Here is a 25,920-nt window from a genome sequence, read left to right as displayed (position 1 = left end):
AACTGGCCAGAATGGTAGCCACTAGCCTTGCTGGACATTTAAAATGTGACATGTTCCAATGAAGAAAGGAATTTTTTCATCTGATTTCATTTTAATTGATTCAAGTTTACATTTAAGACACCTCAGGTGACTAGTGGCTTCTCTGTTGGATAGTGCAACTCTAGATATTACGGGTAAACTATTAAATAGAAATAGATCATTTTCTGTTGCCGTTGTCCTATATTTCATTTTGCCAATGCGATGACAACCTGAAAAGGTAAGACCTTTTTTTAAAGTCATCTTTTCATGGATTTGTTTTCGGATCTGACCTTGTTCCATCAGTCTGCATGTGGCCAAGTCTTGTGTTTGCTCCCAGACACCCTGGCTGATGCTGGGCGTTTGGAGAACCTCATTGCCTCACCACTCAGCACTCAGAGGGAGCCCGGGAGAGCCTCCTCCCAAGGTTCCTGCTTCTTAAGTGACACCAGGTCCTTCCAAACACAGGGTCAAGTGACAGAGCCTTTGATGCCCAATGACAAATTAACTCGGATACAACGAGCACGTGGTGTCCTGGACTTTATGAAGGTCAGGCCATGAAAGGGTCCCACTGATTACGAGGGGCTCAGAGCAGCATGCCTTCTTTAGGAAGATGTGCATTTCAAGCAACTGCTGGTGGTCATATTCATAAATCTTTGCTGATTAACAGGACCTGCCCTTGGTGAATTCCGCTTGCACCACTGGTCTGGAACAAAGGTGCAGCCCCGGAAGCTGAGTGTCCGGGGAGAGGCAGGAAGGTTGAGGTTTCAGAGGCTGCTGGCAGCAGTGTCATGGAGAAGGGAGAAAATAGCAACTCTGGGCATTTGGGTCCTCTAAAAGTCACTGAGCAGAAGAGGTAAAGCCTGTAGGAGGGAGGGTGAAGGGGGCTGCGGGAAATGTGAGCACCAAGCCTCGTATTGTCCTGGAGAGAGGGGTCTGTATTCCCATCTTAGTTCTTTGAGCTTAAACATCCTGGGCAGCAAAAACTAGCTTCTGACCATTAGCCATCCTCACTCTCAGCGACACGTACCCGTTAAAACCTGGCAGCAGCATGAAGGTCGTTACCCTGGCCAGTCTCTTATTTCGCCTAACTCCACGGATCTGTAAGGCGTTAGCCATTGCAAGAGATTGATATGATAGTTTGTGAGTAATTTGGATGAACTATAACACTAACCCAGTAAAGTATTATAATTTTAAATGTGTCCAGAAAATAATTGAAATTCTGGCTTAGCTTCATCATAATGCAAACCGCTGGGTATATTTAACAGCTGACTAGCTTAGCATGAATATTGCTTTAGAAATGGGGTCATATTGTTTTTACGAAACAATATTGCTCTCAAACACGTTTAGGAGGAGAAAAAAACAAGAGATTATGAGTATACTTTTAACCTTTCTGTCTCTTTTTATCTGTGTTTACTAGGGTGATTTAGGTGTTTGGTGTTGTTTGAAGGCAAACACAAAAGGTGCTGGCATTTAAAAGAGATCCGGTAATGAGCCCGTGGCCATCAGATTCCTTCTAGTTACAACTTTGTCACAAAGCCTCTGTTCCACATCAACCCACTTTTCTGCAGGCTGGATGGACAGATGAGCTCATATCCGGATGACCACAATAGATGTCCCTAAGGGGGCCCCCTGAGGTGACCTGCAGAGTGTTTATTATTTTTTGAATGTAGTTGCCAACATTTCAAAAAGTGGAAATTTCATGGGAATGTCCAGATTTATGGAGGGTCCTGAAAAGTCCAAGGATTTGGCAATACTGGATCTACTTTCCGCCTGGACAATGATCCCCGGGGCTGAGAGGAAGCTGTTGCCTTGAGATGGAGAATCCAGTTTACAACAGTTTTCTACTGGCCTGTATTTAATTGTTTTGCTCTACAGTCAGTTGAGTTTTTCGTTCCTGGTACCAATGACATTCTCTTTGTTCTTCACACCCCTAAACATCAACTGCGCCCTACAAAGGGTCACGGTGTGCACTAAAGGTCCCTGGCCTTGGGCAGGGGTCGGCAAATGTTTTCTGTAAGGACCAATTAATGAACATTTTAGACTTTGCGGGTCATAATATTTCTGTTGCAACTACTCGATTTGCGGTTCAAGCACAAGCAGCCATAGATTAGACATCAATGAATGGGCATGTCTGTGTCTCAATAAAACTTTATTTATGGAAACAAGTTGGTCCATGAGATATAGTTTGCTGATCCGTGACCTCAGAGAAAACAAAACAACACCAAAAAATGGGCTCTTAAACAGTAGCCCTGTAGAGGCACTTCTCATCCACAGAGAGCTTTCAGTAGACATGGGATTCCTCTAAAGGTGGAGCTCAAACCGTCTCCGGGCAGGTGTGCGTGAACACACACAAGGGTGTATGTGTGGGTAGTTAACTCATCCCTGTTTCTGTTTTTTCTAAAAATATTTACTGACTCCTAGTTAGTTTTGCTCCTAGTGTCATCGAAAACACTTTCCTAAAAAAAAAAAAAAAAAAAAAAAAAAAAAAAAAAAAAAAAAAAAGGGGAGGAAGGTTAAAATTTGTTCTTTCCTGGAAAATGAACTAAGATGCGTTATTCTGCCGGACGGGCTATTAGTCCACGGAGAAGGCATCATCGTGGAGGGGCCTAAGCCGAGAGACCTCATTGTCCTTTATTTTACGGGGAAATGGTTTTCTTGTTTTAACTCTCAGACCAGCTACGCCTTAGCTTCCTAATCAGCATGGGTAGGAAGCCAGTTTTCTTTCCTTAGCTGTCCTTTGAGCATCACTTAAGAGATGCTCCGTTTCCTTTTTCCAAAATAAAGAGTTAGAACCCGATTGGAGGTATCTAACCAGTAACTGCGGGCCGAATCCAGTCTTCACACATAGTTAATTTGGTCCAGAGTATTTAAAAGCAAAATATGAATTAGTTACTGACCTAGGGAGATCAAATGATCTCACCCCAAAATCAGATGTTTGGCTCCTTAAGAACGATTTGCAAATCTGCTAATATTGGGCACACATTCCTCCATGTATGTGACTGGCTGGGGATGAGTGTTGGTACCTTCTCTGATGTCTACAAGTTCTTCACTAGGCTTGCTTCACCCGCATGAGTGACCTGTCCTGGTAAACATGTGAATTTGTAACCTCAGGACCAGGCAATGTACAAAGTCTCCTTTAGAACTCAATTTCTAGGATTCTGGCTCCTCCATGTAAAGCAACAGACACAAACTGCCAGCCCATAACATCTCCCAAACTTTGTCAATTCAGGGATAAGGAACGATGATCTGATCAATACGGTAGGGAATTATATTTGCCGACCATGGTTCAGTTACAAATCTAATACAAAATGAAGCAGAAACAGGGACGAACACGCCATTCTCAGCCTTTTGTAACTGCAGGAGGAAAAAGCAACAACACACACTGGCTTTCTTTTTAGGGATGTCAAGCTTCACAAATTTTATTTCTTGTTACTGGCTAAGTGCTCAGGATTGTCCTTGTGTTAAAAATGCCAGAGGGAGGGATACAGAAATTCATGGGTGAGGACACCAGATTTTATGGAGGGATTCACAGCATTTCAAATAGACTCTGTGTTTACCTGGAAGTCTTGAGCCAGTGGAGAAAGGAGAAGTTGGCGTTCTATGAAAATACTAAGAAAAGACTTCAGAGGGGGACAGCTTCTTTACCGTAGCTGTTTCCCTGTGGAAAATGGCCACCTGCCGTGGAGCCGGAGGCTCAGCAGGCACAGCTCTCATCCTGACCAGTCTAGGGTTGAATCAGCTGAGGCATCATCCTGGACTCAGTCTTCTTCAGGCAGTCCATTTCCTAGACTCACCTGGATGAGACTACGTTAGGCAGTCTCTGAAACAAAGGGGTGCACTCAGATGCTGAACAGGGACCAAGAAAGTAACCCTACATCTTCTAATAAATATGTTAGAACATCCTTCATCTCCATAAAGAAAGATACTCTCTCATTTTTCTTGCAAGCTCTCACAGTTTGTTTTCTCACTTTTAAGAAACATCACTACAGGAGACATCTCTCTCTTTTTTTCTTTTTTTGTCATGAAAAGAATGACAAAATCACGATGATAAATAGCTACTGATATTTGGCCTCAGGGAGACAACAGAAATAGGTGGAGCCTGGGAAGAATTGCTGAGTCCGGCCCTGTGGGAAGGGGTAGCTACAACCCAGCTTCAGCTAATCTTGTCTGGCACCAATAAGGAAGCAATGTGACAGATTTTTGGAGTTTGCAAAAGAAATGGGGATTTGGATTTTGTTGTAGAACCTCCTGGTTGTTAAATTTTGGCAATAGTGTTTTATTATTATTATTATTATTATAACACTATTGTTATTACTTTACAGTATTTTGAGGGGGCCAAACAAAAGAATTCTGCAGGCCAAATTCAGGTGCCCCTTTGCCAACTATTCTAGAGTTTGATGTTGCTACATGTGTCTCAGGTTTTCCCATCTCACCAGTTGAATCATAATAGGTGCCAGCTGAGACCCCGTGGCTAGTTGCGCACACACACAGCTACTGAAAGCGACATGTTCCAACCACAAGTCAGAGGCCTTCACCTACAGACACAGTCTTTTAGAAAACAAACAGCGCAGAATAAATGACAACACCGTGCCTTGAAAGAACCAAGCGGAGACAGCTGACCTCCTGCACCTCCCATTAACACAGGTTCCCATCTGAGCCTCCACTTTCCTATTCTTTAAAATGAGAGGTTTTTCCCAAAGTAAAATACAAGGCTGAGTTGTTTGCAGGGAGAAAGAACCTGTGATTCTGAGTCTGAATCCTCTTTCCAACATTAATTAGATTTGCAAACGTCTCTCCACCTCAGTGGTTTGTCTGCAAAGGGAGGATAAAGCCAGCAGCAATATCTCAGGATTCTGTGAAACTCAAAGGAGATAATAAATAGAAGAGCTTTGTGAAGGGGTTACAAGCTGGGGGAAGCAGGTCCAATGACTAGTCCTCAAACATGTTTTGTTTGGCCCACGCATTGTTTTAAAATTAGAACAATTTCATGTGTAAATAGAGATGTGGTCTGTCTCCTGAAAACAGAAGTTACCGGCCCTGCACTGTTGCCTGGCAGACCTGTACCTCTGCTGCCTGCCCGGGACTGAGCAGCAGGGGTTGGCCGCGGGCCCCACCCACTCCCCACCAGCTCCCCGATACACTGCCTTTACCTGCCTGCCATTCAGATTTGCAGTCCCTGGCCCTGGCAAACCTAAGGTGCTATGCCAACGTCCATTTGGAGTGTTATTCTGGTTCTTGTTATTCTTTCCATCCATGACCCCGTGAAGCACATATTCATTCCTCTGGGGCTCAGTTATCTGCTCTTTAAAATGGGAATGATAACGTCTCATTTGCCTGGAGCCAGGGGCTCTCCGGTAAAGTAAGGTGCCCTTTGTTCCCGCAGCTCCCATCATGTGGGGCATCGGGCCAGCAGAGGGCGCTGGTACAAAAGGCTGCAGGTGGACCGAGCCAGCCGGGAGCAGGCAGGTAAGGCAGAGGGGCAGGTCGGAGCGCTCACGTCCTGCCTTTCACAACTTGGGACGACACAGCTTTGCAGAGTGGACATGACAGGGAGCAATTACTCATCTATCGATACAGCTGTACATCACCAGCAATGTGACTTTCTGGAATATGTAATGCGACCACAAACTTTCCAATGCCGCAGCCTGACAATCAGACACTAAAAATAACAAACGGTCGGCTCTGGAAGAGAAAGAAATGGCCCCTTTGGCAATGGGAGACGGGCCATTTTCAGCTCTGCTCACCAGCCAGGGCGGCCCGCGTTTCTCTGGGCGTGGAGAGTCTGCGGAGGAGAGCGCACTGCGTTAGAACGCGGTGTGCACTTTCAGACAAGTTGGTCCCAGCAAGATGTAGACAAATTGGAGCAAGTTCAGAGAAGAGCCAAATGATTAAGGGGAGAGAGGATTGATTTATAGGGAAAGATTAAAGCAGCCCAACACGTCGGAGCTGTCTTCTGCGGGTGACGAATCTGGGAGTGACACACAGGAACTCCACGCACCTTTGAGAGGTGCAAACAGCAAAGAGGAGGAATTAGCACAGTGTGAGTTGCTTTTAACAGCATTTTCTGGGATGATGCTGACACCAGAAAAATGTTGATGGCCAGTAAGCGCTGGTTGGATCACACCTATGCCTGAGACCCATTTATTGTCCTGATTGTGTCTGGCAGAAAATGACATTTTCCAGGCATTCGGGGCCTTCTGTAAGTCAGCCTGGCCCTGGCCTACCTTTCCTTCTGTGTCTCCTCTTCCTTGCCAGGAATCCCTCTCCCCACCCTCCACCCCACTTACACTCCTGGTTGCAGCCTCCACAACCTACCTTGTTCCCTCATTGGGGGTTGAAAGGCTTAGGAGCCAGGCTGGGGAAAGGAGGGGTGAAGAGGGCTGAGGCAGACAAGAGCACCAGGGATGGCAATGCCAGAGCTGCTGACAATGAAATCACGTGGATATTTATTTCATGTAAGCTTGGAGTACTGGTGTCTTAGTCAAAAGTGAGCTGGGGTCCCCCATGGTGTCCTATTGTTTGTGCCCCGATGCTGCTCCAAGGTGGAGGCTAGAGACCTGAGCTAAGACTCCTCTGAGTTTCTGGGAAGTTGACTGGAGAAGCAGGCTTTGGCTAAAATAAAGAGTCCTGAGAGGTGAAGAGTCAGACCTCAGAGACAGGCATCTCGTCCTGAGGAAGAAGGCGGGGACAGCAGAGACTCCACCCCTTACAAAGGCAGGTGCTCAGCCCCAGGGGAGGGAGTGGCCATTAGGTCTAGGACCTCTTCTTTCCCCTCCCTATTATGCCAGGTTCCTACCTTTTTAATAAATTATCTTCCCCACTTCTCTCCTCCTCAAGACAAAATTTCTAGGATTTTCCTGTCTCGTCCGCGATGGGAATTTGATTGTAGACTGGAGACAGGGGAGCTCTGAGAAATAGGCACATGTTTAATAAAAGCTGCTCAACCTCTCTTGGGTACCAGGAAATGAGAATGAGAACAGCAACAAGATTCCCTGGAATGGTTTACCCAGTGGAAGGGCGTGGTGAGAGTGCTTTCAGGTCGGCATGGAACGATCAAACATGCTGCTATTCCGGTCTCTAAGCCAGCACAATAGACTGACAAACTGAAAACTGGTATTGTAATCACGGGATGAGGAGGGTGGGCTGAGGGGGAACAGCCCAGACCAATGTCTGCCATCTGGCGACGTGGCCTCAGTGCTGTTAGATTTTATCATTTTTGTTCACAGTGACCCGAATATTTAGGTTTTGATAAGCTAAAGCAAAACAAAACAAAACACCACACAAAAACAACACTTCTGCTGGAGGACGTACGCCAATCACAAGCAGCCGGCCCTTGGGCGTCTCCTGGTCTTAAAAGTCCGTTTGGACTTTTCATCCCACCTTTCCCTTTCAAAGGCCATAGCCTTCTTTGGCAAACCTTTTGTTAATCAAGCTAATTGCCATTATACCCTCGTCTCAGGTTCAGAGCTCCTTATAATAATGATAATAATAACAACAACATATTTAGTGAGTTTCCTAAGCACCACGGGGTGCAAACACTTTACCCAGTTTCCCCTGGATCCATCCTTTGCTCCACTCAAATGCTAGCTGCCTACAGAGACTGTCCCTGGTTGTGCTTTAGGACAGCACGCTCCCCTTCACCCCCAACTACGCCTGGACTCGGATTCTTTTTCTTGCCCAGCATTGAATAATCTGACAACCTTCATAATATAGTTCACGGTCCATCATCTGCTCCCCTCCACTAGAATATAAACTCCGCAAAAGCAGGGATCCTGTGTGTTTTGTTCTTCATTTGTTCCTCAGGGCTCTGGACCAAGTCTGTTGCATTGCATAAGTATTCAAATGAGTAATTGTGATTTGAATCATTCGATTTGATTGGGGCCACTTGCCACACTTTGCTTTGTACTCTACATTATCAGATAACTTTCGGGTCTCCGTACTCGAGGTGAAGCCGTGTAAGGACAAGACATGTGCCTTATCTGTGCCTGCAACGCCCCCAGCGCCAGCACCAGGTCCTACCTACAACAGGCGTTCAGGAAATACGTGTCAAGGGAAATCATTTTCTCAGAGCCGGGAAGTACAGAGCATCGTAAAGCCAGGCTGGCCTCACTTGTCCAAGGCCTGGTATGGCCCGGTAGATGCCAAAATAACCGAGCAGTTTTGTTGGACTCCCTTTTCTCCAGGTACTTTCAGATCTTACGTGCGAAGTGCGACTGCTGAGGTTTATCAGTGTTCATTGGCATGAAATTGCAAACAAGTCCAATGAGTTTGTTGATTAAATTCTTAATGGTAGCCCAAATAATGGTGTTTTCAAAAGAAATGAAGACTGTTTCTAAGGAAATATTTTATCATCAAATTTGTGTGTGTGTGTGTGTGTGTGTGTGTGTGGCCTCGTACCATGTTTATTCATGGTATAGAGCCTGTTTTTCTTATTGATGGTTAATTAAAATTTAAACACTTTTTGCTGTGGATGTGATCGGTGATGCCATCAGCTCAGCTCAGGCGCTGAAGAGTACTAGGTGGCCTGTATTGGCTCTAGTATAATCATGCTTCCAGGTGCAGCAACAGAAGGACTTCAGGCACCAGCTTTCTTCAAGGACTAATCCAGACTCCCAATTGTCACGTTTCTTCCGAGAGAGCCAAAAGGTACAATTTTGCATACATTTTCAAGGCATGAGTGAAGAAATGGTAACAAACTTTCAGCTAATGTTCTCTGATGGCTAAATGTGGAGCTATTTGCAAATTGGCTTAAAAGTTTTTGCTTTTGCTTTTTCGGCTGTTTGCTATCCACGGCAAAACTCTGTAACTGAATAGAAAGCGAGGTTGGATCTTCCGAACTTTCAATGACTTGCTGCACTAGTCCTCTTTTAATGTGTTTCCCAGTGTCCACTGCTCTTTCTTTGACTGACACTCCGTGGTTTGGATTTTCCTTTGGGGTAGAACCCCCGCCACTCCTACTTTCAGTCCGTGTGATTCAGGGAGAGCTAACCCACCCTTTGCCCTGGGGCGAGCGTGTGACCCAAGCTCGGTTCTTCAGACGCTCCCTCCTCCTGGCCACAGGGAATGGTCCAGAGATGGACTTCAGACCCAAAGCTGAAAACATACTAGTTGCAGAATTTCCCTGGAATCAGTGGAAAGCAGGCTTTCCTTTCAGAGATCTGTAGGTTCTGAATCTGGGGGACCACCTCCATGAAGAGGGAACCTTTTGGGAATGAAGAATGGCGCCAGCCCAGAGGAAAGCAACTTGACTCCTGATTCCAGCCATGCTGGACCACATTTACCCGCCATGCCATATGGTCAAGAGCCTCAGGAAAGCTTCCGCTGATGCCAGCCTGAGTTGCGCTTTCTGTCCTTTGAAGTTAAACATTCCTGATTATTATATACAGTTTATAGTATATTAAATACAGTATTTTATTCCCCCCCAAATGTGAACTAATCATTCAGAGTGCCACTTGCAGAATTAAAAATTCAAGGATTCGTGCCCATCGCGCCTTCATGTGAAAATTATCTATCCTGTGTTCTGGTGAAGAATTATAAGTTTTCTTCAAGGATCCCATTCGTATCCTTTGCCCTAGAGCTTTTCATTAACAGGAAGGAGCCTACCGTGAGATGGTATCATTTAAAGAAACCCGATGATGAGAATCAGATTTCTCCCAACATTCCCCCCCAAAAGAAGCAAGCAGCTCGAGTGTCTGCCAGTATCTCATCCTTGCTTATGGAACACTTCAAAGCACTGCAAAGGGGCTTCTCTTTCTGTCTGTGCTCGGTGTGCCCAGTCACCCAGGGACTCCAGGTGAGGGATTCCAGGGAGGTGATAACCTACACGGACGAGGCAGGTGATGCGGGCGCCCAGTTCTGCAAACAGGCCTTTTCTGACGGTGGGGAGAGTGAGGAATGGCTTTGAACTTGCTAGCTTTATGACTCTGATGTGACAAACTCAGGTGGGCAGGCTGGTTGTAAGGCTTTTGTGGAGCCCTCAGCACACCGGCCTTCAGGGACCCCTCCTATCACAATAATAATATCTGTGGTAAAAACGAGTCTGGATATTACTTTACATGTTTCCACATTTTTTTTTTTTAACATTAAACAAACTTTAATACATTTTTAGGGGTTCTAAAATTTTCTCTTTTTTACATGAGAAAAAAAATAAAACATTCTCTTTGACCTTAAAAATTTGTTTCTCACTGATTTTAAAAGAAATTCAACATTTTTACAGTTCCCTAAGAGTTGCATGGGCCCCAGGCTTGCTCCGCCTGGTGGAGTCAGGGGCCCTGGGTGGGGGCATCCATGGAGTTCCTGTTTTGCTTTGCTTTGTTTCATACAAAAAAGAGCTTTTATCTTTGATCGTTAGAAGTTTAATTTTAACTGGAGATCTTGGATAACTGTTTAGTGACCTCAGGCAAGCTACTTAAAATCTCAGGGCCTGTTTCCTCATATGTAAATTGGGCATAATAATAATCCCTCCCTCACAGGTTATCGTGAGAATTAAATGACTCAATTCAACTAATGCGCTCAGAAGAGTCTGGCACATTGAGAAAATCACTTAATAAATACCAGCTACCACTGCTGCTGTTTTTACTATTTCCAGACGGATTCTCTGAGAATGTAATTATCTGTTTGGTTTCCCTTCCTTTTCTCTCGTCTGCCTTTCTCTCTTTCTCTTCTTGAAATTACCAGAGAAATATTTCTTATTAAACACCCAAACGCTGCAGAAATATTTAAAGCAGAAACTCAATCTCACACACCCGTTTGTCATCCCGAAAGTAACCTCTTAAGGAGTTTTGGTGTGAACACACACACACACACACACACACACACACACACACACAATCTGATTGAGATCACAGCCCTGTCTACGGACTCGCTTCTCTTCCACTTCACTCTGCACGCAGCCCTGTTCCCGGGTCAGCTCGCACCTGGGCTGGGGAGCGTCTCCCTCCCCCCAGGCGGCTGCCTCTGCCGGTGGACGAGGAACCTCTGCTCTGTTCAAAGAATGGAGAAGGATTTGCTCTTCCCTCTGCCTCGCTGTGGAGTGCTCTGCGTTCCCCACATGGCCCTGTGTTCAAGGTCACTGCTCAGCTTTTCTTTTTCAAGGGTTACCCAGAAGGCCCTGGAAGGACTAGGAAGCCCTTTTCAGCTCGGGGTCAAGCCAGCTTTTCCCAAGCAAAGCTGGTCCTGTGAATTCATATTTGGACTTAGGTATTCATTTCTTTGTTTGGAACCAGGCTGGGAGGGCTTTCTGAGGAGGACTGTTAAGCTGGTCAATAGAGTGCTACCTGTCAGGTTTTATGTGTGTGTGGCTAGGGAGTATTGACGAATCTCAATGTATTAAACTAGCTTTCTAATGATGGATGAAATGGTTGCCAAGATTTCATAGCCCCAAACTGAGCTCTGAAGATGTGGGTCAGCCCATGAGTCCTCCTCCACTGCAGAATGTGGCTCTGAGAGTAGAGCTGGGAGTTAAATTATGTGTGCATTTTAAGTGTGCATAAGACCTGCCATCATTGGGTCACTGCCGTTTTTTAAATGTCTTTCTTACAGCTCAGAGGAGTTGACTCCATGCCAGACCAAAATGGCGGGTAGAACAAGTGACAGACGTGTCCTCATGGGGGTAATGCCCAAAAGGGGAAAGGGGGGGCAGTACATCATTAAAAATCGGGGGGTGCCCCTGCATCAGTTACAAAGCAGCAAAGGGGTCCCCAAGATGTTGTAGAGCCCCTCAGGGTCACCCACTGTGCTTGCTGAGATAAGGAAATTAACGAAACAAACGACTGAGTTAACAGAGATGGTAGCTACACAATTGAGACAGCACAGATAGTTAAGGGAGTGGGGGAGAAGTCTCTAGAATTTTCTACTCTCTGGCTGTGTGACTTTAGGAGGGTTGGTTAGCTGCTCTGACCTCATTTCCTCATCTTCAGAACAGGGAAGAGCAATACCAACCCTGTAGGGTGGTTGGAAATTATAGCCATCCTATAAGGTTGGTGGTATTGAACCCTGGAAGGTGGGTATGCATGCCTCAGCACAGACCGCCTTGCACCTGTAAGCAACTCATAAATGCTGGGTGGCATCATCTACTGACACGGGGAGGACAGCATGTACACAAAGAGTTTGGCGCAAGATCCACCACTAGTGGAACTCTCTATTTCACTACGTCTCAGCTTCCTCACTTGCAAATTCCTCCTTCACAGCACTGGCCCAAAGATTAAATGAGAAACGTGGGCCAATGCCTGGCACAGAGGAGACGAGACGCTGAGTTCCTATCTTCTCCTTCTCCTGTCAACCAAAGGGAGAGAAAGCTCAGAGCAAAGGCTGGCAACCAGACAGAGTGAACGCCCTGCTCGGCAGCACCACTGTTGAGTCTGCGATGGATGAGGCATTAGGTTGGTCTTCATCTTGGTCCTAGGTTGCGTTTTTTCCTATTTAAGCTTTTACATTTTCTAAAGGCATTGTTCTCAGGGCTGATGCCATTCACTGCTTGCTAATGGGGAATTTTGGTGATAGAACTCTCACACCAAAGGGTATCTTTCAAAGGTCAGGGCTCTTTGCATCTGTGTTGTTTCCCTGACTTTTTGGACTTGATCCTCCAACAAAGAGTGATAACACCAATGAGAAGAGCTATGGTCTGGATGGGATCTGGGGAGCTTTCCAGAGTTTAAGTTATGAAAGTGGGGTTTAGGGTGCTGATGCCCAAATATGCAGTAGTGGGCAAACCTGGGAGTCCACTGGCCAGACAGGTGAGGACCATGTAGCGGAGAAGGCAAATGGCTGAGGGCATCTCACTTCTGCTGATCACAGGCTTCTGGAATCTCGCCTACAATTCCCTGCCACCCAACTTCAGGACCTCAAAACACACCTGATTTAAGCAGGGACCTGCCACTCCCTCCCAATTTTGAACCACAGCAGAGTAAGATGCTAGACCCCAGAAAGGACGGCTTTTTGGGAGTTCTCATTATTTGGCGTGCAAGGATGTCTCAGCCACTCCAGCTCTTTTCTAATTTCTCTTTCTTCCTTCTTAATGCCTTAGCTGGGGCAGCAGCGAGCAGCTGTGGTGAGCCTGAATTTCAAACAGGGCAGGCTGCGCGAGGAACAACTGTATGTTTATAGGGCATCATTATCCTTCTGAACTGCATCATTTATATCCCAGGGAAGAGACCATGCCAGGTCAGGAGCAACAGTTTGAGTCGATAATTTGTCAGGTGGGAGCAGGTGGGAAGGGGTGGCGTAAGAAATCACCCGAAAGGCGTTTGCAAACTGAAATGGATGGAGGAGGAAGAGTAATAAGAAAGTGATCAGTGAATCCACAAACAAGTACAGATAAATCAAACAGTGCCAGGTGGATGGGAGCAAAATAGGAGAGATTCAAATTAGCGAGACCCGAACCTTGTCAAGGCGAGGTTAGGAATTCACCTCCAGTCACCATTATCCACCCAGGGCTGGAGAAGTGCCCACAAGAAAATGAATCTTTCCAGTGCAGGGAGCTGGAGTGGAAGAGATTTCCCAGAGAGTATCAATTTGGATTATAAAAATCCCAAGGTCTCATGCACTGACAGGGTGAAAGGTAGAAAAATGGACCAGCCTTCTTGCAACCGCCACTACCCGTGGAGGGCTTGATACTCCTCAAATGTTTGCACATTCACACAAACTGCTCAAAAAAGCCGGGAGACAAAAGACCCAGCTGCAAAACCTTGAAGAGATAAGTGTTTCATCCAAATACCCATGACCTTGGGGGCTTGTAGATGAAATATTTCCCCGTCTCGATTTATCTTAACTCTTGGATAAAGTTTAGTCCTGTGTGTTAGGGTCAGAGAAGCACAGGCAAGGGCTGAGAAAACAAAGTCCTTGCCTCCTCATAATTAGCATCATGGCGATTATTATGTGATAGGAACAACAACTACTTTATTTGAGGACCTGCTCTGTACCAGCATCTGTGCTGGGGCTTTTAGACCAGATCTTTTTTAATTGTCACGGCAACCATAGGTGGTGAATGTTATTGCCTTTATTTTTCACACGAGGAAACTAAGCCTCTAAGAATGTGAATGCCTTGACCAGGATCACAGCCCATAAATTGTGCCATCAGGATTTGTGCCCAGGACTCTCTGAACCCATAGCTCACACTGATCCGCCCTGCCTTCTACAACTGGTCCTTAATAGTTCTGGAAGCAGATGATGGCATTGGGACAGAGAGGGATGGGGACCCAGTCACAGCTGCATCACACAGATGCCACGAATCTGTTGCATAAAACTGTGGATGAGCCTCAGGTCCAGCTGGATACACTTGGGTCTCATGTAAGGAAAATCTGGCAGGTAAAGGTTTAATCCTGACAAATGAACAGTGCAGCTGCATGTTTACAAAGAATAAAGATGTACATCCTCATAGAAGACTATTAATAGGACTCGAGATAGGGTTCCTAACATTTGGAACTCCTCTTGTGAATTTCAAGAGTGTTTCATGTCAGGGATACTTGGTTGACACTCAACAAAGAAAGAATATGTACATTTTGCACAAAGAAGATACACCTGTATGGAAATATTTTCTGCTTTCTGAAGTTACCTGAATCACTGCCCACAAGTTCTAAGCTGGAGAGAAACCATACTTTCTTGGGCTATGATACATGCTTAGACACAGGTCTGAAGCCCACCACCAACATTCCTCAGATTTGTCCAAATTCTTTGTTTCGTTCTGTGTGCCTGTTTGTTAGCATAGTGGTTAATTGCTTAGGGTTTCCTTCCCGAAAGACCCGTAGGTCAATCAGGATCAAATCTGTCAGGTACTACCTGTGTGACTATCAGCAAGTTCCTTCACCTTTTGGCTAGCCTCGACTTTTCCATCTACAAGATTGGTGATGATAGAATAAGCTCGGTGGATTATTTCGAGGATTAAATGAAGAAAGTTCCAAAGGGCTGCACGCCCTGGAACATGGTAGGCACCTCATGGGTGGGAGCTGTGATTATTAGTATTAGTAGTACTTTTGGCTGTGCCAGTGGCATATGGAAGGTTCCAGGGCCAGGGATTGGGCTCTTTGCACAGCAGCGACCTGAGTCACTCCCAGGACAATGCCGGATCCCCAGCCTGCTGCGCCACAAGAGAACTCTGGAAGCTGTGATTATTATTGTCTCGTGTGGAGAGTTAGAGCCTCAAACGCTAGTGTCCAACAGCTCGAGAATGTGAGCTGTATACGGAGCTCTACATATCTAGTGGCCACATTACAAAAATGAAAAAAGAAATGGGTGAAATTAATTTTAAGAATGTATTTTATTTAAACTAATATATCCCACATATTATCATATCGGCATGGAATCAATATAAAATTAACGAGACCTTTTGCATTCTGTGCTACTGGATGACGCCTTTGAAATTTGGTGCGTGTTTTACGCTTACAGCACAACTCAGTTTGGACCAGCCTCATCTCAAGTGCTCTCTAGCCACACATAGCCCAGAAAGTCAGAATAAATCCCCAAGGCAGAGTGAACAAACTGGATTTAGCCTCTCGATGCACAAGGTTTGGGGCATGCAGTTAAAACAAATGAATTACCAAGATCTAAAGATCAGGATATTTCACTTAAAAAAAAAAAAAAAAAAAAGAAAACAACAACAGTTTGACAGTTTTCTGGATTCTCTTGGCAAAGCCTAAATCTGGCAACCACATTCTGCCTGGCATCTTTGTCTGGAGCTGAGTCACAGCTGCCTTTGTGGGGTGTGGTGGGGTGAGGTGGATGCTGGAATATCCCATCTGCATCCATTTCATTCCCGAGCATCTCACATGTGGCACACTTTGCTAATTTCCCACACCTGCCTGGTCCCTAAAGACCCAGGAGTTTGAAATCCAGCACCCCCCTTGCCATGCCGTAACCAATGAGCCCCCATTGTGGAAACTAAAATTTGACTCTGCTCAGACCCAGGTGCCTACTTTGGACCCGTGAGCAGGTTTGTTCTCTCTCCATTAACTTCTAGCTCAGTTGCGCCCATGGATTCATCCGAGGGAGCAGCTCAAGTTATGTAAGGACAGCCACAGCCCAGAACATGGCAATGATTCACATTGAAAAGGATGGAAAAGACCAAACAGCTCATATTGTGCCCCTTGATCTGCTTATGGATGAGTCATCTTCGATGAGTTGTGCATGGCCCAGCAGCCAAGGAGAAAAGGCGGAGTGAACAGAGGGAGTGGCTGCTGCTTCTCCTGAAATGAAAAAGCACCCCCCCGCCCGCCTCCTCCAGCTGCAAGGCTGGGTGTATTAGAAGCCATCTCATACATCCAAACTCAAAGCCTAAAGCCATCCAGAAAACAGTTACGTCCTGTGAGCTTCCAATGCTAAAGGGCACTTCCTTTTATTGGATCAAAGCACCTTAGGCTGCCTAGAATTGAGACAATATGGTTTAAAAAAAAAATGTAAGAGCAAAAGTTTAGAATTCCAACAGTTCTGACACTCCTCATTGACCTGTACTAGGGGGATTTGGGTAAGGTGCTTAACCTCCCTCAGTCTTAGCACTCCTCATCTATAAAACAGGGTTAAGACTAGTTTCTGTTTCTTCAGGTTGCTGTGAAGACGGTGATAATACACAATAATACACATGAAGCACCCAGGGCAATGCCCCATACATAGTAGGTGCTCAGTAAATACTAGTGATGGTTAAGGAAGCATACAAAATTATTAGGAATGAGTATCCATATAGCTACACTGAAGAGACCCATATGCCAACTTGCCGAGTCTTTGTATTTTGATATTCTCCTCTGGTGCAAGGATTCCAAAGCGCTTAGCTAACACGGAGTCTTAAATTTCATTTAGACGAGGACATATGATGCACAGGGTATTAAGTTCCTCTCCCACAATGATGAAGCAAAGGGGTAGTGAGACTATAATTATGAAATCAAAGGCAGTAGGTATTTACTGAGGTCTTACAATGCTCCCATCACTGGGGGTAGGTGGTGGGAAAAGGGAGTAACAGCCACTGCCTTTGTCCTCGAGCAACAAAATAACTAGTTGGGGAGAAGACTGAATAGACACCTGACAACAGCAGTCTATCACCAGTTTTCTGCTTCTACACCATCCATGTGAGATACAGACCGGAAAGAAATCTCTCTCATTCCCGGCCGTGCTTAGCAACGGGAGGAGAGGGAGGCCTAAAGAAGCCAACCAGGGCCGCCTTCGCCTTCGTATCGAGCCAGGAGCTGATCACTTCCTGCCAGTACTTCCCTAACCCAGTGGTCCTCAACCGGGGGACACTTGGCAATATCTGGGGACATGTTCAACGGTTACAACCTGGTGGGAGAAGGGACATTGCTGGCATCTAGAGGGTCCAGGCCAGGGATGCTGCTCAACATTTTCCAACGCACGGCATAGCCCTCTACAACCAAAACGCGCCTGGCCCCAAATGTAACTAGTGCTGCCCACAGCGGCCTCCCCCCCCACCCCGGCCCCCGCATGTGGATGCTGGCCAGCACCTGCATCCTGCTGCCCCCTCGGCCCCTGTAGGAGACAGAATGGTGGCCCCTTAAAGCTGCTCATATACTAATTCCCAGGACCTCTGGCCACCACTTCATGTGCTTAAGTGAAAGATTTTGAAATGAGATTTTCCCAGGTTACTTAGGTGAGACCAATATGTATGCCTCAAAAAGGCGTCAGGGGACGGAGCCAAAAGGGTCAGAGTCAGAGGAGAGGCGACAATGGAAGGTCAGAGTCATGCCAGTGCTGACCTGAAGGTGGAGGAAGGGGCCGTGAGCCAAGGAAGGCGGGCAGCCTTTAGAAGCTGGCACTTGGCAAAGAAACAAACCCCTCCCAGAACCTCCACAGGGAATAAAGCCTGCCCACACCCAGCTCTTAGCCCAGTGAAACTGATTTCAGATTTCTGGTCCCCAGAACTGTCCCATAATACATTGATGTGGCTTTAAACCACTAAATTTGTAATAGTTTGTCACACGGCTGCAACAGGAAACTAACAGAGCATCTACAGTCCAAATAGCGGTTAAGTGAGCCTTGAAAAATGCCCGTCAGCTCAGACTACTCCTCTGCTCAAAACCACTTGATGGTTTTTCCATTATTCTTAGCAAAAAGGTTGCTTATATTGGCTCCATGGCTCTTTACAGTATTTCTTTTGACTTAGTTTCTTTTCTTATAAACTTTTTTCCTTTTAACGGAGAATCTCAAACATATCTAAATGTAGACCCCATTGAGTAACATGCCTCTGACTACTGTCAGCTGGTCTCAGAGTTTAACAACTCCTGGGCCATCTTGTTTTGCTAAACGTCTCCAACCAATTGTCCCCACCACTGTTATTTTGAGGCAAATCCTGGACCTCACATCATTTTCATCCATAAATATTTTAGTATGTATCTCTAGAAGAAAAGCACTTTGCTTATTTGAAACATAATCATTCTCACATCTAAACAATAACAATAATTATCCATTACTGGCATCCATTATTCAGAGTTCATATTTCCATGCTTGATGTGTGGGGGCTGTGATGCAGAGATATTCATGAGTCTGGCTTTGAAGATGTCTATACTGGCGAGAAAAGAGTCACACACACTGATTTGAGTTCTAGGTACACTCACAATACGTTTGACTCTGTGAACTAACCTATGAGTGACAGCTTTGTGTCAGGTTCTACAATCACGGCTTTGGCAGAATTTTTCATTGAAGCCACGTGCAGAGGAGAACTGAAACACTCAGAAGGAGCTGGTGCTTGTTCATGATCAGCCAGCTAGTGAGTGTCAGAGGTGAGTTCGAAAAGAGTTCTCTGGAAGGAGTGCTGGGGCCTTGGCAGCTTATTATTTTTGTAAGTTTTGGTGGTGGAGTCATTAGGATTAAGACAGAAGTGGCTCCTCTTATTCTTCCTTTCTAGAATCATTCATATGCCCAAAGTAGTGGATATATTTCAAAATCAGCCACCAATATGTTTAAGCTCAAGCTTGGAGGCCATTAAGGAACCAGTATGGCATGGACCACTAAAGCTGGAATCGGAGTCAGGATAAACCAGCTTCCAGTCAGCTCCTAGTCTTGTGACCAGGAGCAAGTCTTGGAATTTACTCCGAGGTAAAGTGAAGGATTTGGACCGGAAAGTTTTCAATATGCTTTACAGTCCTTCACTTTCACCAAAATCCCACATTTGATTTAGCTTGGGAATCAGATTGTCTGGATGGTTTCGCAGAACCACGGAAAATTTTTGGCCAAAGCAAACCTTTGTTGCCTGTTGGGTAATAGCTAAATGTGCTAACAAGTGCCCAGCTGAAATGTGCTTGCCTACCTCCAAGCAGATGGGCTAAGTTCTGTTGCAACCCAGGTATACCAGTTGCTTTGCCTTTGAGCCCAGAAAACAATTTTGCCGCTTGCTGCTGGAGGAAGTCGTGTAAGCTCAAAGCAACAGCCAATTAGAAGTCAGAAACTCAAACGTTTGTCTGTTCTCAGGTAGAAACAGCCAGACCTGCTGAAGCAGTTCGTCTTCCGCCGTCTGAACTCGGTCCCATTTAAATATCAAAAACTTTGTTTTCTCATGAGGAATGTATTGAAGGGGGAGAAGTAAATTATATGCTTGATGGCGACTGAAGGTTGGGAAAATTAGGGCCATTTCCCCCGGCATGAATGTAGTGATTTCGGTTTTTTTTGTGAGAGTGAATTAAACCTTTGGGATGATTTGTCTTCCATTCAACTGAACAGCTAAACAGACACAGAAGATGCTACTGTCACCACCAGGCAACCCCAAAGGTTGCAAATAAAAAGGAAGCGTAGTTTTCTTCAAAAGTCTCCTCCATCGCACCCAAGTCCCGAAGAAATGCAGGACCCCCCCAACTGCATGTTGAGGATCAAAATTTTTTTTAAAAATTAAAGATCATAATTCCATGGCTATGCCATATGTTATTAGTGTCTGTCAACACTGTTTAGCCAGCAACTGCTGACAGTTCCATATTTGCTATCTAAATACATCATAAATAAATCAGTAATGAACCACTTTGGTAAACCCTCCACGCTGATTGGAAATACAGATGGAATAAACAAACTCTGCTAAAAGTATATACAACTGTTTAATGTCAAAGACAAAGTCACACCGTTATTTGACAAAACAGAGAGGAAAACGAGGATGGGGCTGCGGGGAGGAGAAATGACTGATTTGGAAGGAGAAGGAATGGAACTTCTGTGTTTACACACACACAACTCAGCGTTGTCTGTGTGGAGAGAAGGCCCTGGGGAAACTGGACACGGGAAAGCAGGAGCCAAACTGTCCATTCCTGGCTTCCAGCCAGTGGGTTGTTGTGTATGAATCTGGACAATTTATTTAAGTTTGCCGCTACTGCAGATCTGGAGACTATGTATCACTAATTACAGGTCTGCAAAGAGTTGAGCCCCTCCGAGTTGAGGACGTTAGAATTGCCTGGAATTTAACCAGAACACACGGACTCCCATGTTGGCCGAATGGGATTACTTTGGGGTCTGCCTGTTTTTCAAAGGTGGGGCAGCCAGCATTCTGAAGGCTTCAAAACCAGACATCCTGAACCCAGGTATTATGTACCGATGGGCTAAGTTCAGACAGAGCTAGATAAACTATTTTAGCTCTATGTATTTCTTCTTTCCAGAAGCTTATTTATCGTTCAGGATTCCTTCCAGGAAGAGGTCGAGGTAAGCTGACCCTCACTGGGTCAGAGGGGGGCCTGGCTTTACATCAGAGGGGGGCCCACTAATGAACTTCACTAGGTGGCGTATTCGAATTTGCGGAACGCGTATTTTAGCAGCAAATTCTCCATGCCTCTGGGATGTTATCTCTGGGTCTGAATAAGATCTGCGGGAATTTATGATTATTCCAGGGACAGGCAACACGGAGAAAGAGAACGCCTCTCATTCACTGCGAGGGAAAGGGACTCAGAGTTGTCTATTAATCCCCTGAGCTGAACAACTCTCTTCCTTATTGTCAGCACCTTGAAAATTCTTTTGATCAGAGGCGTAACAAAATCCACGCAGCATAAACAGACGACATCTTATTGATGGGATTCAAATAGCAGGAGCTGACTTCACAACAGACACCAGACAGAAGTCCTTTCTGTAGCAGGCTGCAAGCAGGAGATGAGATTGGCCCCTTGTTATGCCTTTCCAGCGGGCCATCGGCGCTGTTTTCAGCACACAAAAATAAAATACATCATTCTGAATGGGCCCATTAATCTGCAGCCGCCCCATTCCTAAGTCACCTGTAGTTGGGTCGGCAGACACTGTGTATACCACATAAATCTGATCTCTGAGCAAGGGGCTGGGCAGGAGGAGAAGGGTTTCCTGGTGAAGTACTAGTTCGGCAGCGGCGTCCCTGCCTTCCAAGGCTGTTACGAGGATTCATAGCTTCTGGGTCATTTCAAGTTTGAAAAAATCCTTGTGATCTTTCCAGGAAAGATAAAATAACAAGACTAGGCATCGTGGAGGCGGGGGAGTGGCAAGAGCAGGTAAAGCAGGGGCTCCGGAGGGCCAGGGTCCAGATGGACAGAGGTGCCTCAACCCTTTGGGTTAAACAAGGCCAAGGTGTTGCCAGAATGAAGATGGGGAGCCTAGTCAGCGCTTGATATTTGACAAGATCCACGCCTCGAACACCATCTGAGGAAGGGCGCATGAAAGGAGGAGGGGAGCATGTTTGGATAACGAACATTCATATTTTACAAGCTTTCACTTTATTTACCTCCGTATCTTCCGCCAATTTATTGGCTGTTTTCATCAGCTTCCCCGGGCCAAACAGAGTGATGCATCATTCAGGAATAAAATTGCTCTCAACGGGCTGCGGGCTCTGCACGAAGAGATCCCAAACATCACTAGCTGCGGACTTCTGATGGGACCGCACCGCCATTCGTTCAGTGCCCCTTGTCTGGATTCTTGTGGCCGCCGTCGCGTACCGTGTCGCAAAGGCCTGGGAGGCTGAGTTGGGTCGTTGCCAGGACAAAGCCGGAAGGGGTGAGCTGACCCCACAAAAAGTCCTGCTCCTCTGCCCACAAATTCCGGTCTTCCACCTTGCCCCCTTGGCAGCACTCCCCAACTTCCCGAGTGTGAGAAAGGGACAGAGAGCTAGAGTGACAGAGTCTGGCAAAAGAGAGGAGGAGGAGGAGGAGAGGGCTGTTCATTTACAAGGCCCAAAATAGCAGCTGCTAATGGGTCTTTGCACTCATTCTGTAATCTTTGCAAGGTCACAATCAGAACTAGCCCGTGATTGATTCTGAAGGGAGACTCGGCCCTTCGCATCCATAACAGACATTTCAAAACGGGATAAAGCTGGTTCAGGAATCGGTGTGTCTCTCAAGTCACCCCGTCTGAGGGTCTCATCATCCAGGGGCTGGGTGGCAGCGGGCCAGGGTTTACCCAGGTCTTCGTGATTATCGTATGAGGCGGAGACACTGATGACAGTGGTTCCACGAGCCCCTGTGTACTGCCCAGGCGGGCCCCCTCGATGGCTCTCTCCTGAAGTTTCCTTCTAGGAGAGCGACCCTGAAACACATCTCTAAAGGGTTAAGGGGAATGAGTGACAACCCTTCGGCATGATTTACAACGTGGAGCCCTGTAGTGAAACCAGGACTTGATGGATGATGCTGAAAGTCGGAGACGAACCATAAATCATGTCTTTGAATCACTGACAAAGATAAAGGAGAGAAAGAAAAAGCAGTGGCATTGACATTCACTCTCCCAATAATGTACATTGACTAGTTACAATGCGGAGCCTTAATTAAAAAAAGCCAACTCGAGGTATTCACCTCGGTGGGGAGAGCTTACCTCTTGGGAGGCTTTTCTTTGAGATTACAAATCAGGGTTTGAGCCTCTTTCAAGAAGGTCACTGCCACTGCCAGAAGACTTTCAATGGGAACAACACTAAGCCCCCAGCAAAGCAAAACAAACACCCAAAACAAGGGAATGAAAGAGTTTAAGGCACCTGGTCAGGAATCTGGCCACTGTGCTCACGGCTGGAAGACCGTCGCTGGAGGTGGAGAGGATTGAGAGGAATCAGAGAAACACAGTCCAACAGACTGTGTTTCATCTAGAAAACACCCAGATCAGATAAATGAATCATCAGCAGAGGCCGGAAGGCAGCAGCCGGTCAAGCAATATAACTTGTGTTCTGAAGTCAGAGCACTGAGTGGGAGGGAAAGGAGAGGCCTGCCAGCTCATCTGTGTCTTTTCCCTTCTCTTTACAAGAGAACTCGAGGGCCTCTTCCTCAGGTTCTGGGAGGAAGGCAGGCCTCTCTTACTCTCCGTTCAAGATGGGTTTCCTCTGAGCTCAAGGAGAGAGCGGCTTTCCGGAGCGGGTGGCCGAAGCTATCTGAGATGTGCTTCCTCAGCCCTTGAGCCGCGAGTTGCAGTGCACCCATGAGGATCTAGACTCTTCTGGAGTCATGAGCACTGGAGAAGGAAGGGCGGGTGCCTGTGTGAATTCATTCCACTAAAACCCATTTACTTAGCATCAACTCTGTTGTAGGTACGTTTCGGTGCTGGTTAGAGATGGGGGGATGTGGTGATGAGTGAGATCTGGTCCCAGTCCTCAGATGACAGCGCCACGGGGAGACAGATAAACTAAAGGGACAGCATATGACGAGGGGGATAAAAGGGGGTGTTTTGAAGGGCAAGGCTCTGTGCCAGCATTGATGACGGTGGCCTCGGCCTGGGTGTGAGGGCACCCAGGACGCACACTCCCCTCCCAGCAGTGCCGGGAATGGCACTGTAAGCCTGGGAAGAGCAGGTGGGACACAGAAAGTAGGGAGGGGAGGCTGGAACACGTTCTCCTTTTCCTCGAAGTCACCAGGAGTTGATAGGAGATCCTTTTCTGCACAACAGGGAACCAGATGCAGTTTTTTAAAACCTGTGTTTAAACCCTTTGCCCCAAGGAGGAATGATCTTCACGATTCCGTACAGACACTGCAATTCCTTACTCTGGTCTGGGCCTCCGTACAACCCACGGACAAGGGTGCACAGGTGAGCTCTGCGTGTCCTCCCCATGGCTGCCAGCTGGCTCGGCTCTCTGCCCGCAGGCAAAGATGCTAGGAGATGCCTACTTGGAACTTGGAGATGGCATCTTTGCTTGAGACCATATTCTGACCTGAGTCTTCCAGCTCTGAGAAAAGTCGTCCTTCTCAGCGGGATCCAGGCAAAATGATGGAAAGATTGGAAAAATCACCAATTACGAAAATCAGAAGATACAGGCTTAATTTGTGGGAGAAGAACCTGGACTTTCCTCCAACTTGAGCTTTGTCAGCGAGGAGCTGGAGCCTGCAGATAGGGACTCCCCTGCCCACACCTCCGTTTTCTCCCATCAGGACCCCCGATGGAGGAGGAGGCTCCTGCTCTTCCGACTGCCCAGACCCTGTCTCATGGACCAGCTTGTGTCATTTTCTCAGCCTGCAACTTGTCTCAGTTCTAGTGTTTATGTTAACAGTGGAAAAACCTCATTTATTGCTTAGCTCCCGAACACCCACCGGGAACTGGCCTCCTAAAGCCTTTCTCCCTGTCTATTCTCCGTCTACTAAGCTCCTGCTCTGTAGCCAGACCCTGTGCTAGGAGCTGACAATATCATACACAAAGGAGAAGGTCCCGGTCCTTTGGGGGTCTCTTTGTCTGACATACACAAATCACGTTTTCTAACCAGGGAAGGGTGGGAACATCACTGATCCTCTGGCCCATAATGCTGCTCTGACATTTGCATCTTGCTCATGTGTATCCAGCAGACACCGTGCAAAGCAGCCTCTTGCCACTTATTAGCTGGGTGACTCTGAGCAAGTTGATCAACGACTCTGAGTCTCACTTTTCCCTTCATAAAACTAGGCTCATAATAGCATCGACTTATAGGGCTGTTTTGCAAGTCAAGTCCTTTAAGCATCGGCTGTTCCCCAGAAAGACCTCATGGAATCACTGCTGCTATTGTGCTATTTTAATGATCTCTTTCTAATCTTACTCACTTCATATTAACTAGACCGGAACCAAAGCAAAATAAAAACAGAAACCAAGTCTCCTGCTCTCAATGAGAATGAAAAAAAAAAAAAAATGAAAAAGCGAAAGCTTATCAATATAGAAACCACTGGGTGTGTACGTGTGCCTGCTGGCATGTACGCGTATTTCTCTTTAGCACGTGTCATCCCTTTGTGTCCACATCAGCTTTCCTTATAGCACTTCCTGCTCACAGCCTGGCAGGTCCTAATGTTCAATTGATGTTGGCAACAAGTGATGAGACAAAAAGAAAGGAGGGTTCAAAGTGAAGAGACAGAGTTTAACTCTTTCTAATGTTCCACTCCCGGACATTCATGGGAAAAGGATAGACACAAACACTGCTTGACTGAGGCTGGCTGTGAAAATTCTTAAAACCCTGTATTTTCTGTACATTGTGTTTAAAGATAACATACATAGTTAGCTGCATATATTATATACACTACACGTAGACTACAACTATTATGGCATATGATATTTAATAGCATATAATTTATAACTATATATGTGTGTGTGCAGGTGTGTATGTGTGTGTGTGTGTAATATAGAGCAAACCTACAGTGGCCAGTAAGCTATGAACTATAAAGCAAGGACATTTCAGGGAGCACCTAGCAATGTGGCTGACCTTCTGTGCTCCTGAACCCCCAGAAGTGTTAACCACTGTCCTTGGCATTGATTAGCAGAAGTAAGTGGAGATATTTAACCATTCATGACCCATCATGTTAATGTGGAGGGGACAGTGTACACAAGAACGCCTGCTATGTCAACAAAAACATCCCCGACTTTGTCCTTGGGGGGCTCAGTAGAAATCCGCCCCTCCTTAGGGTGAGCCTGCTTTGGGTTTTGTCCACACAGAAGAGTTGCGGGGGGAGGGGGGAGCTGGGACTCATCACTGGGAGAAATGTGGGTTTGGAATGCAGTGTTCAGGTGCCTTGCAGCTTTTATGTTGGTTTTGAACTTCACATACATTAAAAC

The 25,920-nt window shown here is 46.2% G+C and overlaps 1 protein-coding gene and 1 long non-coding RNA gene across 28 annotated transcripts in view; one reads left to right on the top strand and one right to left on the bottom strand.

Moving 5' to 3' along the window:
* Positions 1–25,920, bottom strand: part of TSHZ2 (teashirt zinc finger homeobox 2) — a 1,034,366-nt gene that overhangs the window by 219,103 nt on the left and 789,343 nt on the right.
* LOC146395384 (uncharacterized) lies at positions 21,430–24,968 on the top strand. Its single transcript, XR_014832619.1, has 2 exons — positions 21,430–23,446; positions 23,853–24,968. It is a non-coding gene; the product is annotated as an uncharacterized LOC146395384 (long non-coding RNA).

This window comes from Sus scrofa, chromosome 17 (assembly GCF_054392235.1).
Source record: "Sus scrofa isolate SSC_HxYL_T2T_F1_AM1 chromosome 17, Sscrofa_HxYL_maternal_Yorkshire_Landrace_v2.0, whole genome shotgun sequence".
Lineage (NCBI taxonomy): Eukaryota > Metazoa > Chordata > Mammalia > Artiodactyla > Suidae > Sus > Sus scrofa.
Note: the sequence above shows the minus strand (reverse complement) of the source record. Positions and strands in the feature narration are given on the sequence as shown.